At 36.3% G+C, this 19,295-nt stretch overlaps 1 protein-coding gene across 1 annotated transcript in view; it reads right to left on the bottom strand.

Annotated features, from left to right (window-relative positions):
• Window positions 1–19,295, bottom strand: part of CENPP (centromere protein P) — a 158,321-nt gene that overhangs the window by 16,471 nt on the left and 122,555 nt on the right. The window lies entirely within an intron of this gene.

The following is a 19,295-nucleotide window of genomic DNA, read 5'->3' as shown; positions in this document are numbered from 1 at the left end:
CCTCAGATGAGAGAATTTTTCCCCTGACTTCATTAGCCAGTGAGTCAGTTCATGTAACCAGCCAGTAATTATCATAAAATATACCCAAAATATGTATTACAAATTGTTGTGCGGCATCAACACTTGCATCCCTCCCCCAAGTTTTTTCTACTACACACTCTGCAGAGAGAAACTCAAAGCAAGAAGGATGGCACACAGTAGAGGACAGAATAAAATAATGTAATAAACTTCAGTTATTATTACTTACTTATTAACACTGACTGCCAATTAATAGATCAGGTATAGGAAAGGTATTTGGAGTCTTGTTCAAATAAAGCTTGGAGAACTGCCTTCCTGAAAGACTCTGAAGAGTTATTCACTTCTATGTGGGCAAACATTTATCTTACCTGGTAAAGACACGTATGTCCATAGACCCACCTGAACATCTAAAATATCAGTTTTCATTTCTCACCAAGAGACATAAACTGTTTAAGAGGTCGATCTTTTGTCATTTAGAGCAAACTGTCCAACAGCAGAGAGCGTTTTGGTCAATTAGTAGCTGTCAAATCTGCTTGTACTATCACCTTGATATCTTAAGAAAGCAGTAGCTGTACTGTAATCTTTACTGGACACCAGTGACAAAGGTGCAATCTGTGTTTGCACAAAAACAAACAAAAACTTCTTGTGTGACTTGCACTCAAAAATAAAGATATGCTTTTTTAGTTCCACCCGGATTTGATATCAGTGCATGAATGACAATGTCCACAGCATTCCCTACTGCATGGGGTACAATAATATTCATTTATCTAGCCACCATAAGGACCAGATTTTTCTTTAAACATATGCAGATATGTACGTAAAACACATTCTCATAAATCAGTACTTTTTTTCACAAATACCATTGTAGTAGTATTATTATTACTACTGAGCATCAGAAAAAGGTTTAATATCTGCATTAGGTGAAAAGTGAAGCTTTCTATAAAAACACATGCTATAGATAGGTTAAAATCTTTGCCACAAAACATCCTCTTTTAATGGTTCTACAAAGCGTAACATTTAAAACAGTCTCAACAAAAATTTGCCACCTAGTAGGTTTAATTTGTCTGGTTATTAACAATTATCAGTTGCCTCAAATACTCTGCTTGTGTGAAAATAATGACTAACACGAAATGCTAACACGCCTGTTGCTATCAACAAGAGAAGGAGCCAGTCCAGTTGAAAAGACCCTGAAAGCTTTAAACCCACTCAATTCCTTTCATGTAATACCCAAATATGGTTCTTTAAATCTGGCTGTCAAAAGCATGACATTTCAGTTTATCAAACACATTCTTAGCATAAACAACAGTGACACAGGAAATATTCTTGAACAGAAGACCCAAGCATCTACGAGAAGAGATTTATAGTACACAAAAACATTTAATAATTTATAATTATTGTATGCATAAAGGTGTAAAGTTGTCTATCCACTGATAAATAATAGGCTCGTAAAAATGGTCAACTATCCTCAAACTTTGATCTACTAAATTACTTTAATAAGGCAGCAGCAAAAACCCAAATAACAAACCAGAAGAAAAAATAAGGAACACCGAAAAACTGTAACGCTATTCACTCTGCAACTCTGTAGTATACCTTAGACTAAGTCTCTCAGAACAAGGATGATTTTGACTCAAATATTTGTATACTGCCAAGTACAAATGAATTTAGGGCAGCAATGAGAATTCTTTAGTGTATTCACTAGGAGAAATCACATGCAGCTGCCAGGCAAAAACATATTTTCATGCTCCACCTTCTTTTGGTTTTTAAATGCCAAAGTTGCAGTCACCAAGAGTGTACTGTGATGTATGTGTATAAATATTTGTTTTATTGCTAGGTACTGCTACAATACAAAGAAGTAATAGTAATACTAATACTAGCTGCCAGTGTAATTCATTCACTTTCAATGCAATCCCGAGGCATTTTTTTATTTGAATTTAAACAGCTGGCATCACAGAAACATTTCAAACAACAACAATAAATTTTGTTCTTGTGGAAGTCCAGTTGAAAGAAAATTAGCTAATGTTACAGCTTAACTTTATCTTTTTTTCTTCTTCAGTTTTTCAAACAATCATTTAATTCTCTAGTGTTTTTAAAGCGCTACGGAAGGAAAGTTACAAAGGCATTCATGCATATAAACCTAGTGTATGTTTAAAGCTTTCCTTTGCGCAGTTGTATACTAACAAGAAGATTAATCCTAACTCAACAACATAAAGCTGTAGAATAATGCACGTTTGCAGTGTGGATACTCAAGCGCCAGCCTTTGCCAGAACATGCTTTTTACACTGTTGGATTTGAGGAAGCACAAGAAGCCTTCAAGCCCTCTAGTCCCTGTTCGCACTCATCCCAAATTCCTCCGCAAACTCTCCCCACAGCTACCGACTGTTCTCCACACAGACCAATGGCAAAATGCCACCACTTGGCCTGAGCTACTGGTGACTCCAGAAGGAACGATCATGGATCTAGATGGCGGAATGACTTCAGGACTGTTGGAATTCAGCATGCTTTGCAAAAGGACTAAGTTAGTAATGCATGGCGTATAGCAACGCATTGCTTTGATTCAAAATGGCACACTCAGCAATTCCACAATCATTTGGGTTATTAGTAAAGTCAGTTTAGGAAGGAACAACTAATGTCAGGGGTATTTATCTTTTTTCCATAGTATTACTGCATATTACACAGTATTACCCACATTCCATATACTTCTCCCACATAACTAGCAATAGGACAAGAGGAAATGGCCTCAAGTTGCGCCAGGGGAGGTTTAGATTGGACGTGAGGAAAAATGTCTTTACTGAAAGAGTGGTTAAACATTGGAACAGGCTGCCCAGGGAAGTGGTTGAGTCGCCATCCCTGGAGGTATTTAAAAGACGGGTAGATGAGGCGCTTAGGGACATGGTTTAGTGGGCATGGGGGTGTTGGGTTGATGGTTGGACTCGATGATCTTAGAGGTCTTTTCCAACCTTAATGATTCTATGATTCTATGATTAGCAGCTCAGTGAAAAGGGTATGCCCTTCAGGCTTTGACCTGATGGCCTACACAGATCAACTGCTAATTGCATAAGCATATGATTGATTATTAATTCTATTAATAAATGCCATAGACTAACTGGGTACTCAAAATGTCAAGTTTCCACACAAAGTAAGAGCAGTATTTTAAAAGATTATATTTTATCATGCCATTTCAATATACGCAACAGTGCGGACATTTCCAGCATTCTAATTCAAGCAGCAATTAATGCAACTATAATTATTTGAGGTATATTAACAGGACAAACAACATAAAATCATATGAGAAGCACCAAAAATCCAATGTTTGATTTTCTTGTATGTACATGGAGAAAAAGAGGGAGAGAAGCAACAATAACAAAGAGGAAAAAAAAGGAGAAAGGATAAAAGAGAAGGAAAAGAGGGGTAAAGGGGCAAGTACAAGTGAGCAAAGATACGACCAAAAAGTTTGATAGTAATGGACAAATGAGTAAAAATAGTTCAAGAAAAAGGAAATTAAAGCAACAAACAAAAGGAAGATTTTGCATTCCCAGAATTTAAACATGCAGTTGTCCCCAGCTCGTATAAAAAGACAAGGATGTAACACTCAGACTGGCTACATTTCCAAACCCAAGCTGAGCCTCATAGCAGGCACTGTAAGGTATACACAGATAATCCGATTGTTAGGTAGGAAACATTTGAGAAGAAAGGCAAGCACTATAATGTTATTTAAAAAGTAGTCCTGAATTACTTCAATATTCATATTTTCCCCTGTAGAAAGACCTCTGGATGACTCTTCCAAAACACACTGTGAACTAACATTTGAGGCCTCCAGCATATTCTTCATCTTTGGCTTTTTCTATTTTTTCCCCTCTCTGTTTTGGAATCAGCTCCTGTATCATCATTTACTTGCAGCTGCCCCTGCCAGTGCAAAAGTAGCACTGTCTAGACTCCATACATATTTATGCCTCTTAAAAATAATTCAAATGATAGCTCTACAGCTCTTACAAGTCCAAAATCACATTTCTCATTTCTAACATATCCTATTGCCCTATGAATTCAGAATTACTGCCTTTCTAACAATTCAATCCTTATTAACTCATAGGATCTTTCCTGCTAATTTCTGAGGCAAAGATGTCATAACATTCAATTACCAAAGTACTCGCTGTGAATGTACCTTATAAAATCTCCCAACTCTCTGAAATAAAACCAGCAAACGCTTCTGACAAAATCAGTTTATTCCACCTTGTACAACACACATTGTGTAATACAAGTAAAGGCCATGAAATATAGAAAAAGTAGCCAATAAATAACTAGATATCAATGCTTGCTCCAAAATATAGTATAAAAATCACACACAAATAGTCCTTCTGTCTTCCCAGCTGCTTTAATAATCAATGTAGTATGTAGGGGGAAAAAAAAGCTTTTTCCAATGAGTCAGTCACATAGTTGAAATACTGTATCTTTTCATTTATTTTCACCACTACTGTTAGTCATGCTAACTTTCTTTAAGCCAGTGGTAAAAATTCAGTACTGGATGCAGTTACATCTTCATTTTGTTACATATATATACTTTGGTGACAATAGTTGCCATTTCTTCCCATTTGTCTATCTTGATTATTGAGAATTTAAGTTCATGCATGCTTGCAGAACAAAACAAATGCTACCCTTATTCTTATACTTTGTAGAGCTGTACTGCTGGGAACAAGCTTACGGTGCATTATCGTCTAGAACATGCTGGGGTATTACAGTAGATGGATGCATGAAATCATCACCAGTTCTTTGATGCAGGTGAATACTTACTCCATTTATGAACTGTTTTTCATCCCATAAGAACAAAGTACAGGTATTAATGACAATCATTTCATTTTACAGCCCAGAAGACAGACAGAAAAAACATTTTATTATTTAATTCAATTTCACGAGGAAAACAGGTTTTGTCTTGGCTGAGACTTGCTGCTCTAACCACTACACAGAGGTAGCTCTGCTCAGTCTTCCTTCACTGAAACATGAATAAAAAAAATACAGAAACCTTTTCAAGATTTTAGATGGTTTAGAATAATTTAAAAAATATTAAATACTAATCTTAGGCTAACAGTACTTTGTAGGTCACAGTGGCTGAAGAAATTTACACTTGACAGTGTAACTGAAAAAGAAAATCAAAATCAAACAGCCTGCAAGCCCAACAACTCCCAAACTCACTGAAGGTATGTTTAAAAAAAAAAAAAAATTAAATTATGACACTATTCAAAGAGCTGCTAAGCTGATGACTCTTGTGCTAAAATACAGTTTGCTTTAATCAAAGCTTTTTAATACTTGTTCATTAAAAAATAACTTGTACTCCTTTGCAAGTTGCTGGCTTGTTTTATGGCAGCTTTGAGTTAGCTTTAGTGAACTCAATCTTTTAAAAATTCACTCATAAAAGGAAAAAGGGCAATTAAAGCATTTCAGACACTTAAGCAGTTAAAACAACACAAGTTACCTTGCAACCTATGTGCTTGTAAATGGATTACGAATACAGCAGTACAAAAGTGCAAAATGTTTTGTAGTAGAAAATGAGCAACTAATAAAGAGGAAATACACAAATTAATCACACTCAGAGCTGCTGCAAACATTTGAGAATACTCAGAATCTGTGACTGAAATAACAAACAAATGTTACTATAAACAAACATTATACATACATACATTATGTCCCCAAATATGGTCCATATAATCTCCAATTCTTATTACTCCACTTTCTACATCCCAGTATTTTCTTACTTGACAAGTAAGAAACTACAGCATTACTTCACACACCTCTCATTGTAACTTCTGCAAGAGTATGACATTTACCAATGCATCACTTTACAGACTCATTTCTGATCATCCATTCTTTCCATCCATTTTAGTTGTATTCATTTCAGTTGGGCTTATGGATGCTCAGCCATAAGATTAGGTAGCTACTCTCTTGAAGTGACTCTGTGTTAAAATTGGTAGATTAAAATCGGCTGACAAAACACTGCCCCAGTAATTGGCTTTTTTTCTCAAAATGTTTGCCTATATAGCAATAGGTCTGATTAACACATACATATGAATTAGGCTTAGTGGAGCTAATTCAATAGCGATGCCACAACAGCACATCCTTCTTTGGTGGCCTGCCTACCTGAGTAGCTCAGACAGGTTGAAACTGCCCGTGCTGTCACTATAGATACTTGAGCTAACCAGTTAAAGCTAATATGGACATGTCAACAGACTCTGCAATGACATCTCCGCAAGTTTTGCATAGCCACAGTTCTGTAAACTCAGTCTGATATCATTTAAGTCAAGCTCATACAATAGAAATATTTTCATAAGGAACTATAAAATCATTTTTTCTTTCATTCAAGTATCCCAAAGTACTGCTGAAAGGTAAGAACGCCACACATTCTCTACTTCTATATCTATATATTATTTTTATTAAAAAAAACCAAACTGCCAAAACCCAAACCCAAACTGAAAATAAACTTGCCAGGTTAAAACACATATAAATAAAAGGGTGCTATAAAGATCATTAATTTCACTGAAAACAAAACCACATCCAATTTCTGAGCATTACTCTGAACTGTTCTCTTAAAATTATTGTACATATTTTGACACTCTACTCTTTCAGATAAAATAAAGGGCTCTTCACATATAGAATATCCATTAACTGGTTCCTTCCACACTCATTGGTTTCACTCTACAGTAATTGCATTAATATAAACAAAATCACTTATAATTTAAACCTGTAGGTGATGGATTAAAATCGCACTTCATCCCAGTAAATAAGGTAAATAACGTACCTTTGGTTCCACATGCGGTACATCATAATTGGGCAATCATTATTCTTTGAGACAAATTATTTGCAAAAACTTTCTTACTCCCAATATTCATGACATATGGATACCTGTACTGTATTAAAATTGCAAGTAATAATATAACAAGGCAGGATAACTTCACTTTGAACTGGTCTGCTACGTGTGGAATGTGTTTCCGTCGTTTTCAAAAGTCTTTAGACTACAGAAGCTGAGGAAAACACCAGTTAAGTTAAATTCCCCATACACAAGAGGAAAAAATATAGCAATAAAAGTATTCTACTTGAAGCAAAACTTCAAGTAAACCAACCTCAGACGTTTATAAAATCTAACAATTTTTGAAAAAGCAAAAAATACTTATCCATCACAGTAACATAGATTGGAACTAACTGGTTAGACAGATTGTGGCTGAGTAGAATGTGTACAAAAAAACCTCTGAAAAGCTCTTGAGCAAGCCATGTCTCAGTATATAAGCTCAGTATCTAGTGGCCCTGTGTCAACTGGGACCTTTAAATGTTTCCAAAATACAAACCATTACAGGTCATCCAATCCTCCCAGGTCTGAGAGGAAGCTGGACTAGAGGCACAGTTTTGTATAGAGTACAGATCATTCCAGGAAAGAAGTGAAGATAAATATAATAAAACTGCTGAGTCATTAAAAGCTATTTAAGAGCACAGAGGACGATTCAAACCAAATTTCCCTTCAACTTCACTGGGAGATGGTATCTTATTTCTTGGTTAGGGTAAAAAGAAGTAGATTGTTTCAGTCAGTTTCTGGCAGAACAGAGAGTTATCGCTCAGGTTATTTCTGTATGGAGATGCATCGTTTTAAAGTACGGTTTCATAAAACAAGTATCCTGGGACAGCTTAAGCTATTCCCCCATCTTCCCTGCTTTCCTCCTTTTTCTCTCCACCGGCTAGCTACTGCCCCCTCATCTCTGCTAGCAGAACTGCTTGGGTGGCTATGCCGTGTGTCAGACCAGAAAGCAAAAACATATGAAAAAAACGGCATTAGTTCTCTCGATATGACTAATAGCACATCCACAAAACCGGTAGCAGGATAACAATCTGGAGACAGCACACCCCAGCACTCAGACAGGAATGCATAACACTGCCACTGAAGATTTCATCTTCTCACACCGCTATTTCACTCAAACAGCTGCTGTACAGTGAGCAAGCAGGATGAAGGAATAGCTTAATTGCTTCTCAAAGCACTCGAGCATTGAAACTGGCTAAAGGCAAATACTCTTAGGCCAAAAACTCTGCTCAATATCCATACAGAACTGCTCTCTAAGCAGTAGTGCCAAAAGACAAAATACCTTTTATGAAGAAAGGAGCTCTGGGTAAGAACAGTGACTGATATCTCTCTGAAAGTTAGCTTGTCTGAGCCGCCATTGAGACATGGTGAGCCTTTGGATAGGACATGAACAGAAAACTTTTGATGTCCTGCTACTGCAATTAAACAATGTTTCAGTTCCGAAGTGGTTGATTTTCAGCCAGATTGCCATTTTCCAAAAGAAATAACTGTTGGTTTTGAAACAAAAAGCCCCATGGTGTGCATTTAGACACAGGATAGTGCAAGACCTAAACTAGTAGATAGGACGTGCCGACACAACAGTAATTATCAACTATCAATTCACACTGTCTCACCAGTCCCCTCCTCAGCTGCAAGCTTCTCCTCATCATCTTGTATCATGAGAAGAAAACTCGGTGTTTCAGAAGTAACTCTACTTGTTCTTCAGCCATCTGATGAGTCCTCTAGTTAACAAAGGAAAGGGAATGCAAAGGATTTACTGCTAAGAACAGATAGAAATTACAATAAAGAGGTAAACTGGCAAAGTCTTTCTGAGCTCTGGAAAAAACCAAACAAAGCTAACGTTCTCCTTCAACAAGACATGTTTGTACACGACACAAACACAGTCATCCAGAATAACATATCCTGTTGAAACTGGTGATTTTTTTTGTTTGTTTTTATAGCATTTCCCTCGTCAAGATGACATGGAGGGAACTGTGCTGGAGTTTCAGGAAATATGCAACTCCCATTTTGCACAAGTTTGGCCACAAATGCTAGTCAGGTCAGAAAGCAAACATAAATAATCACTTCGTGAGGTGTTTTCAACTTGTACTCAATGCTGAATTTTGTGCACTGTGGAATTATAAATCTCTAGAAGGGTGATAATCATAAAAATACCAGTATGGTATTAAAAACTAAATTTAAAAATTAGATCTGTATACATACATACACACACATACATATATATCCCTGCCATTTTTCCCCTTCAAATTCTCACTGGTAGTGCACTGCAGAATTGCTGTACAAGTCATTTTTGCCATTGTCCACTAATTCACCCAAACAAACCATTTGATGCCCCTGTTTGTAATGGGGAAAACATGAATCAACAGGCAAAGACAACTAATTTTTAGATTAAAAGGAAACCACAAGCAAACTTTGTTATTTTCCTCAAAGTGTCTTCTTGTGCCAGCTGCCAACAAATCCTTATTTTTGACTAAAAAGCTTCAAAATATTTGTGTCCTCAGTTTACATCTCTTTCCTGAGACAGTCTCTCAGTGGAGAGGCATCCTGTTACTTATTTCTACTTAATATTGAAACCAACAAATGTGAAAACATCTCAGGCAACAAACAAAAGTGATATAAGAACCAAGCCACAGCAGCAACCCAACAATGTCTACCAGATGAAATCTCAAACCAACATTTTTATCTGTAAGATCAAGTATTTATTTTCTTATTTCACTTCTGATACAATTTAAGATGGCAACAGTATACAAAAGTTTATGAAAAATTGCATTCACTTTTTAGAGAAGTATACAGTGTTCCATATGGACACTTTTTTTTGCCATTTTGCCTACAAATGGAAAGTACAACCAAGCACGACCAACTAAACGGAAAGCAAATCATGGCTTTGAAAAGGGCAAACAAATTGGGAAAGACCATTAAAATAAGTATATATTCTTATTTTTAATGAATTCTAAATAATCTATTTTCGGTATTTACACACAGATAAAGTCATACTAATTTTCTGTATTTAAAATACAGACTTCTTCTATATGTCCATTTTAGTCCAGACTTTATGTAAACAGTTTAAGAGAAACACTGGCTCTTTGGTCTGGGTATGATGTGCATGCCTACTGACGAAAATGGAACTGTATATAAGAAGCAATGGCAGGACATGAATGAAAGCCTATAGGAGGCTTTATATATATATAGGAGGTGTGTCTGCTAGAAACTTAGCAACTGTTTAGGTTGCTATGACCTTCAAAACCCTCTTTCAAACCATTCTGAATTTTTCACAGTTTACAGGAGAAAGTGATCTTTATGAAAGAAAGAAATGGAGAAAATCTCTTAGGGGGTATTTCTGAGCAACGACAACTGAAAAGAGAACTTTAAATTTATCAGAATGATACTAGTAATGTGGTTTCCCCAGAACAGAAAAGCTTATAAAGTCTGAAAAATATTAGAGCAATGTCTTTGATATAGATTTATATTCCCATAATTAAATGGGCGCCTGCCGAAATCAAGATCCAAGACTACAAACTTACAGGAATGCAAAAATACTTGTATAAATAGTCTTCAGTTTATACAAAGCTTGAGTACAGCAGAAATTAGAGATAGTATTATGTGAACTATGGCAAGGATAAAAAAAATTAAATTACTCCATCTTTTGTATTTATGCTGCAAAATATGATTATGTTAGAAAAAAGTTAGAAACCTCAAAATTCTATTGATGAGTAACAATACTCAATACTGGCACACGAGAAAAACCAAACCCCAAACCAAGCTCATTGTGCTGTTTTAGACACACAGAAGACATGCTCATTTGCTAAGATGAATATTCTGGAAAAATACAAGTCAGCAAATAGCTGAAATATACAGGGAAGTGTCAACATTTGAACCTGAAAAAAGAAGTGATACTATTTGAAAGGAAAGACAGAAGGACGGTGAAAATCTTGCACGTTTACTTACAATGGCCAGGGTTTTAAAGTCGTATTTATTCAAGCTAGGTGGACAACTTGCTTTGGAACACCACAGAGAACAGGCTCTAGACATTGAAATAATCAAAATTCTACTAAACTTCTTCACCGATGCACATAGTTAGAGGCAGTATGTGAAACACACTGTCCTCAAATTTCAGGTAGCTGCTGAAGGAAGGGTTTACAAATTACTTCCCTCTGTCTGTTCATTGGCATTTTAGATACAAAGTGAGAAAAACATATCTCAAACTAAAAATGGCGCTGTGGGATTGAATGGAAACATAACCAATAGGCATTGAATTGTGGCAATAATTAGTGTCTTGAGAAAGTTAATACTAATGAATATGAATATTTTATATAATCCGTTCACTTCAGTGAAGGACTGGAATTGGGATGCAGTTACAGTTGAAAAGCAAGATTTTTTAATGTAAATAGATCCTAGCTACATACATCTCATATTGCAAATTTAGGTTTATTCCCACCTAAAGAAGTACTCAATGCTTTTTGCAATGTATTGTTAATATTTTTAAATATGTGAGAAAATCTGTTTTTAATTTCTCTTAAGGTTTCCCAGCAACATTTTTTCCTTCTCCATTTTTTTTTTTCCTTAAGGATATTGGTGACCGCTGATTACAAAAAGGAATGCAGTAACTGCTATAGGTTTTAGAAATACAGTGTACTGCCAATCCCAAATTCCCCATCTCATGTTTTGTGCTGACTTTAACAGTTATAAATTTATTTTTTTCCCCATTGCTATTTTTTTCCAACTATGAACTTGTGTATGCTATTTAAAAAAAAAAAACACAACCCAAACACATCAGTAATTTCAAAGTTTAGGATTCCATCTTTGTCTCTTACCAAAACCAGCCAGCAACTGCAAAGATTCATCACGACAACTAAGAGTAAAGCAATTAAAAAAATTAATTTCATTCTTTTATTTCATTGAAAGGTTAAAAAAACACTGCTGTAATTTTCAGTTCTGTCTCTGTTCTTTCAAATTCCTGAACAAAACAGAAATAGCTTTAAATTCCTGAACGTGGATGTGCTTTTTGACTCACAGAAATAGTATTTTCATCAGTGTTTTAGGACTAAATTAAATAATGGAACCAACTTCAACATAGCCCTTCTCTAAATAACGTAGTAAAACAGAAGGCATAAGGAAATGTGTATTAACGACAATGTGAGAGAAAGCTATTAAAAATAAGGATGACTGTGGAACATTTCAAGCTACAGAATGTACTCTTTTCTTGGTACCATGTGAGACATGGCAACAGGTGATAGTGTACAGAGGTTTTTATTTTTCCCCCCAGATAAGGAAATTGATAAACTGAGTGCTAAGGTATGCATGCATGTGGCTACTGCTCATCTATGGCACCACTAGGAAGATACCATGAAGGATTTCAGGACGCTAGAGATAACAAAAGGAGAGTACTGCATGTGCAGGTGGCCCACCCTGATCTGTTATGCCACTAATCAGACTGCAACATGAAAAGGCAGAATATTGCATAATTAAAAACGGGGAAGGGGTAGTATCAAGTTTTCCCTTGATGCTCAAGGGAAAAATGACAGGACAACCATATTATAATTAATAAAGGTATAAAGTCTGCAACACTGGGTCAATAGAGAAGCTATAAACCTTGGCAGGCTATATATTTTGAAGTGGCTGAGAAAAGAACTTGTGAGGGGAAAAGGGGAGGAAAAGGAATAAAGAAATATAAGGTAAAACAAATAATGTGATCAGGGCTGTTCAGGGGCACCCTACCTAGGATGCAGCCCTGCACCTGATCATAAAGCCTGGAGAAGAAGAATAAATCTGTTTATGTTCTGATCATATCTGACTGCCTTCTCTAGTCAGAAGGACTTGGGGTGCTCTCTCTGGCATTGATGAAGAACTACCAGAATGGGCAGACAGGGTATCCTGAAATCCTAACACTGTATAAAGGTGGAGGACCTAGAGATGAAACGTGGCATGAGTACCATTCCAGATTCAAGTGTCTAACAGTGCCATAATAATGTTTCCAGTTTCTTCTAACCTTTTCCTAATAATTACCAATATTGTATATGCGGCTTTGGCTGGTACTGAGCATTGACCTGATATTTTCATTTGCAAGCCCTGTTTAAAGACCAGGTGGAAGACAATAATACCAAGGCAGCCATGTCACCTTTGGAGGTGCTTCACCTACACTTTAACCAGTGACAGTAAGGAGAGGATTTCCTAAGGTTCAAGGGGCCAGTACCACTTGCCTTGTCAGGATATCTTGGAGGGCATGCCCTACAACATAAAACCTCACTGGGTCTACTGGAGGTATCTATGATGACTGGTACCTTCATTATGATTTGAAGAAAAATGCTCAGGAGCTTAAGATATGACTAATAGGTGACTAAAGGATGCCTTCAGTAAAGGTGCTGCAATCTGGAAGGCAAGAAAAAACCATGTCTGTAAAAAGAAACACAAAGCAGCAAAGTGTCCTAACAAAATCAGGAGATTGAGAGGAACTGAAATGGTGACGGACACACTACCTATAGCATGACATACCGAGCAAGGAAGGATAGGTCACGATCTGTGTAGATATTGTAAGAAAAAACTTCACTTTCATCCAGTAACGGATATGCACAGTCATGCAGAAGATGTGGACTTTCCAACATTTGTGTATGGTATTTCTCACAATTCATTTATAATTGCAGGAAGCAGAACATTTCACAGCTTGATGTCTTGCAAGGAACATCATGTTGTTCCTTTAATACTGTTCAACAAGAAAACATCAACATGTAGCATAAGATACACATAAATCATTACCTAAATACAGACATATGTAAAATACTGTCAGATAATTCTGAAATAACTTTAAAATAAAAAAGAATAAATGGAGACACATGTTCCAAATAGTCTTTTTTTAATGTTTTGGGGGAAGATATCCAGATAACACCACAGGCCTATCATTTCAGGCTTTTTTGTACAAATTACAGAAACAGCCTGTCACGACTTGCTTCAAAAATAAGAAAACTCTGATGCAGTCCACTTACACAATTTCCATCTTTTTAGTCAATATTTTCTCTGTTTTACTCCAAAGCAAGAAAAAAAAAGATATCTCCAAAACTTGTACCGCATGGCTGCTGCATACGTTGTCTAAACCATCATAACCTGGCAACTCATCACTCGCTAGGAGTCAGCCCTGCAAATAATCCTGACTCTAAGTTCTACTCAGAGAGATCTCAGAGCCAAGAGCACTCAAAGAGCCAAAAAGTCGGTATGAAAACACTCTGCCTTTTCTCTAATAGTGATCAGAACACATGGAAAAAGAGAATATAAAAATTATATACATCCATTTGAAGTAGCACTGATTTTTTCTTGAAAGCCTATTTTAATGTCATCTTCAATCACATTTTATAACAAAGCATGCTATACACCCTTTTGAATCACCTCCAAATTCCTTAGGGTTTGCTAACTAGTAATAGAAATAAGAGACTGGTTCTGCCTGGAGAAAAGATGGCTTAGGGAAATTCTAAGAGTAGCCTTGCAATATCAAAGAAAATGCAAAGCACAGCTCTTTATGGAGGTGCATCCTCAGAAGGATGAGAAATAAAGAAAAAATTTTTCTCAATGGCAGTCAGGCATCAGAACTGGCAGCCAAGAGAAGTTGTGTAAACTCTGTCCTTGATGCCTTTCAAAACCAACTGAACAAAAACCTGGTCTGAATTCAATCTTCACCCTGCTTTGAGCAGCACGTTGGGCCAGATGACCTACATGACCTCCTGAGTACACTCACACAGTAAGAAGGTAATTTAAGCAATACTGTAAGTTAGCAGCAGCTAAAATAAATGCATTCTTTCCTCTAGTATGATAAGCTAGGTTACACCTGGCATTAAATTGGCTCAGTGAAGGCTATTCATGTTCTAGTCATGTGTTTTGTTTGGCCCTTATGCAGATAAAAGATTACATTTTGAAAAGGTATGATGTAGAACTGAGGTTTCATGGTCTCTATAAGCTGTGATCACAAAAAGTGACTTCAACTCCTCTTTCTATACTCATATATCATCTCTCAAATTTCCACTCTTAAACGGACCAATCCCAGATGCTTGACTTCTTAACTTTGCTTAAGTTTTTTGTTTGTTTGTTTGGGGCTTTTTGGTTTGGGGTTTTTTTTGTGGGTTGGTTTTGGTGGGTTGGTTTTTTTTTTTTTTGAGATGTCCTCCTTATATTCTTTCAGCCTGCTGGCTTTCTTTGATGACATTACACTTCAGGCATTTTCAAGACAATTAAGAAGCAGATGTTGTTCCTCCCGTTTCAGCATGCTCCATGTATTTAAATGGCCTTTCAGACAGAATTTGAAAATCTATAAGCCATTTTCAACACCACAGATTCTATTATATTAACTTGTACGTTAATTTTACCCCCCACTGAGATTTAGAACAGAGCCACGGTAGTGAACATAAGTTTTTCCTCCTACCATTCATTCCTGCAGGAAGAAGCAAAATTGATAAGAAGAAAAATAACAATAGTACTATTGTACGCTGACTAATACTTCTCCTTGCTGTGAAAGGAAAAGAGGCTACTGATGCCCTCAGGAAATTCAGAAAAATTAGAATTTGATGTTGTGGAGAAGCAATGTAGAAAGCTATGCTTAGAAGAAGAAGAAAAAGCAGTGGCAAAAAAGATTCCTTTTGCCACTCAGACTTTGGAAGTAATTCTGTAAGATCACAAATATTATTCTCTAGTTCATAAATATTCTTGTATTCCCTCATGGTGTAGGAGTAGGTATCAAAAGCAGACAAGTTTTATCTGTTATCACTGTCTGAGGAAATGACTGCAAACATACAGATGCAGAGGAGAGCAATACGTTATCAATGTTATTATGTAGTTCCAAAACTAAATCTCTTTGGGAACCTGTTGAAAATATACATCATCTGAAGTTTGTGCTTCAATTCATCCTGTGCCAAGAGCACTGATACTTAAAGAATCCAACTTTTTGGTACAAAAGGCTATAGTTACGCTACCCACTGAGGTGAGCAAGTTCTGTTGGGATAGCAGAAGAAAGTATCCTACTGTTGCTCCATATTGCCATAACTAGGCTGCTTCACAATATGGAGATAAGGTATGTTCATATGATATGGCTAGCTGAAAAAGCACACTTGCTCTTATACACTTCCCTAGTATAGTTTTTAAAAGATTCTAATTCTTTATTTCATTTCTACTTAATGTGGCAACAGATCAGAAAACTCAAGTAGAAATAGTGAACCGATTACAGTTACTAGAAATACCTAAAGTTTCAAAAAATACTTTATACCACTATAGGGGTCCAGGAGCATTGCTGTCTTAACTCATGGAATCCTTTATGTTCACAGAAGTGAGATTTAGATCAGCGTTTGAAAAGACGGTCTTTTGAAGAAGAAATAGAAAACAATTTTATTTCAACTGTATCAAATCGCTTAAAAGCCTATTTCCACTATTGGTTGTCATCTAATAGGTACAGTTAGAGATGTTATAAAAAAATCTGTTGTAACCACTATAAATAAGCTTGATGCCAATCTACATTCTAAGCCCTTTTCTTCACTGAAGAAGATTTCCTTGAATAATTTCCGTTGGATAATTTCAGCAAGGTAAGAGGGAAAGTCTTGTCCCTCTACAAATAAAAACCTATAAGGAAAAGAGATCAGCCTAGATTTTATGAAGAATCCATGCCAGAGGGTCAAGGCTTCCACATTCATTTCACACATCCTATGGCTCTTGCTCAAGACACTAAGCAACAGTACTCTTGTGGCAGTTTGCCATAAGACATAAAATAATAAAAAGTTATTTTAATTATTAGTCACTACTGTTTACTCTTTGTCTCTTCTCTCCTCAAAGAAGACCATTCTGCATTAAGGCATCTTAATAGACAATAACATTCATATTGCACAGCTCATTCAAATGACTAGCCATGCATATGGGATAGATAGGCATACAGTACTTACAGACGACGCAGATATCGGCAACTTGCTCTGCTCTCAGAGTGAATTATTCACATAAACACAGCAAATACTAGACCCCTGAGGATACTGCAATGTTTTTCACTCAAACAGCAATTACCTTAACTGCATGTATCTGAAATCATTTGCAAGGCCATCCTAGTCTGAGGTTTTAGCCAAATATACAGTATTTTTTCTTTAGTTATTATGACAGGCAAGTTTCCATGGAAGATTTTAACGTAAATAACAATATTAAAACAATGTTTAATTATTAACCTTACATACATTTAAATATTATTGGAAAGCAGCAGATGATGTCCATTTTCAGATACTACTTTTACAAACTAAAAAACCCCAAACCCTCCAGATATCGGGTAACCATGGGACACTCTGTTTAACAGCGCCTACAATTTTCAAACATTACTGTTCATTGTAGGAAAGTGTAATGTCACTTTCAAGAAGAGGGAGCTATGTCTTTGCAGATCCCTCAGACTGATTTTATTTCTTCCTTAACAAAAGTTGAGAAAAAGATAAGCAAGGGCCTCATAGGCATTCTGTTTCATACTAATGGCAGGTACTACTAAGACCACAAAGCCACACTCTTATGCCAGGTAACTAGAGGCATGAAGGAGAAGAACAAACTAAATTATTTATTTGTTTAGTACAACAGGCTTTTGTTCGCATATTTTAACTTCAGTGTGTGTAACAGAAATGCCAGATGGCACCAGATACATGTAGGAGAAACTTCATTTTGGCATGCATATTAAAGGACAACAGTGATTTAAAGGTGGCCACAAGGAAGTCATGGTTGGACTTGATGATTTACAGTTGGACTTAATGATCTTAAAGGTCTTTTCCAACTTAAATGATTCTATGATTCTGTGAAGGTGAAACATGCGTACCACCAGAACTATAATGCCTTCAGGACTTTTACTCACATATTAGAAGCAGTAACATTATCACAGGAAGTGTTTGCTTACCAGCAACTGCTTTCTGTGCAAAACCCAGACAACAGAATACACATGTACCAGATAAATAGATCATCTCAGACCCTTAAAATTAGCAAGCTTTTGTGCTTCACTGTTCATGCTAAAGTATGTGTTTTGGAGAAGTCTATATATAGATCCATTAACACTGTAAAAGATCCTTCAGTCTGCTTAGAGGATGTAGGATTTTCACTGTATGATCTAGTAGAGGAGACAAGATGGTGTCCCACTCAGTTCTGGAAAGATACTGGAAGATGTTGACCTTTCAAAAAATACAGAGATGACGTAACCTAAAAAGTCCAGCTTTAAGACTTTACTAGAATTCAGCAGAGATGGCACATCCAAAGCAGATGCATTAAACCAGAGCTGCACATGAGCAAAGGCTGGCCAGATCCATCTTATTGGCCTACTAGCAGACAATCTTGGGTCCCAGCTAGGCAGGCTTTCTGGCAATGTGTGCCTGAACACTACCAGAAGATGATCCTGAGACAGCGGTCAGAAGCGTAAGAAGACACATTTAAATATATAACAAAGTGAATGCTGTCACTTTTGTCTCTAATAAATACACCATCATTTAAATACATAAACTCTTTTAGCTGACATGTGTAACCATGAGAAGATTTAATTTGTTATTCTTTTCCCCACTTGTGCTAAAACAACTGTTGTCCTATTGTTTGACTCACTCTTTACAAATCAATGCTTTTAGCACGGGTACTGAACCGTGCTATCTCATTTCAGATGCTAGCTCCATTTGTTAAGTATAACTATCTCCATTCTTTTTAAAAAGCTCCAGATAAACTACAAAAGTTTAATATTTCTTCTTTGGACTTTGCAAAGCAAAGCACAGGAGAAATTGAATTACTATTTTAAGAGACAATTACTATTTAAGAGACAGTATCTTTCCACCACATACCAGCTAACAATTATGGTTAACTCAATGGTTATACCATTCCATGACTATCTGTCCAAAACATTCCTCAGAGTACGAATTCAAGCAAACAATGAATTTTTAATGTCCGAACTCAGACAACTCCATCTACCAGGTAAATTTGACATTTCTGAAGCTTAGCAGACTCACCATCTCATCAAACACTGACACTCTGCAGAAGCTCTATCTGGGGATGAAGGAAAAGGCTCTGCTGGCATACAAAGGACTTGTGGTAATGTACCATTATTCCCTCCCTTCCCCTCACACTCAGTGCTCATGTTTGGATTACTAACTTCACTGCAGCTTCTGCATAGCTGTGCTTCAGGATCATGTTTCAGGATGTAATTAGCCTTACAAAAAAATAAGGGAAAACACTTCAGTCATTTTATTTTCCATGCATAAGCTACAACTTATGGTGAAATCATTGCTGTAAATGGACAAAGGAAAAATTTTCCATGCTAAAACTTCAATGAAAAGGTTTGCCTCTTATAGATTATAGGCTATACAGGCAGGAGTGGATTAAGAAAATATGAATTGTAGAAAAAAGTTCTAATTTTAATAAATGTTTTTATGTTAAGGTTACGCTTGCCAAAATGTATTGTCTCTGTAAAATAATAAATCTACATTAAAAT

This window comes from Pygoscelis adeliae, unplaced genomic scaffold (genome assembly GCF_000699105.1).
Source record: "Pygoscelis adeliae isolate BGI_AS28 unplaced genomic scaffold, ASM69910v1 Scaffold277, whole genome shotgun sequence".
NCBI lineage: Eukaryota > Metazoa > Chordata > Aves > Sphenisciformes > Spheniscidae > Pygoscelis > Pygoscelis adeliae.
The sequence above is the reverse complement of the archived record's forward strand: the minus strand, read 5'-3'. Positions and strand labels throughout refer to the sequence as shown.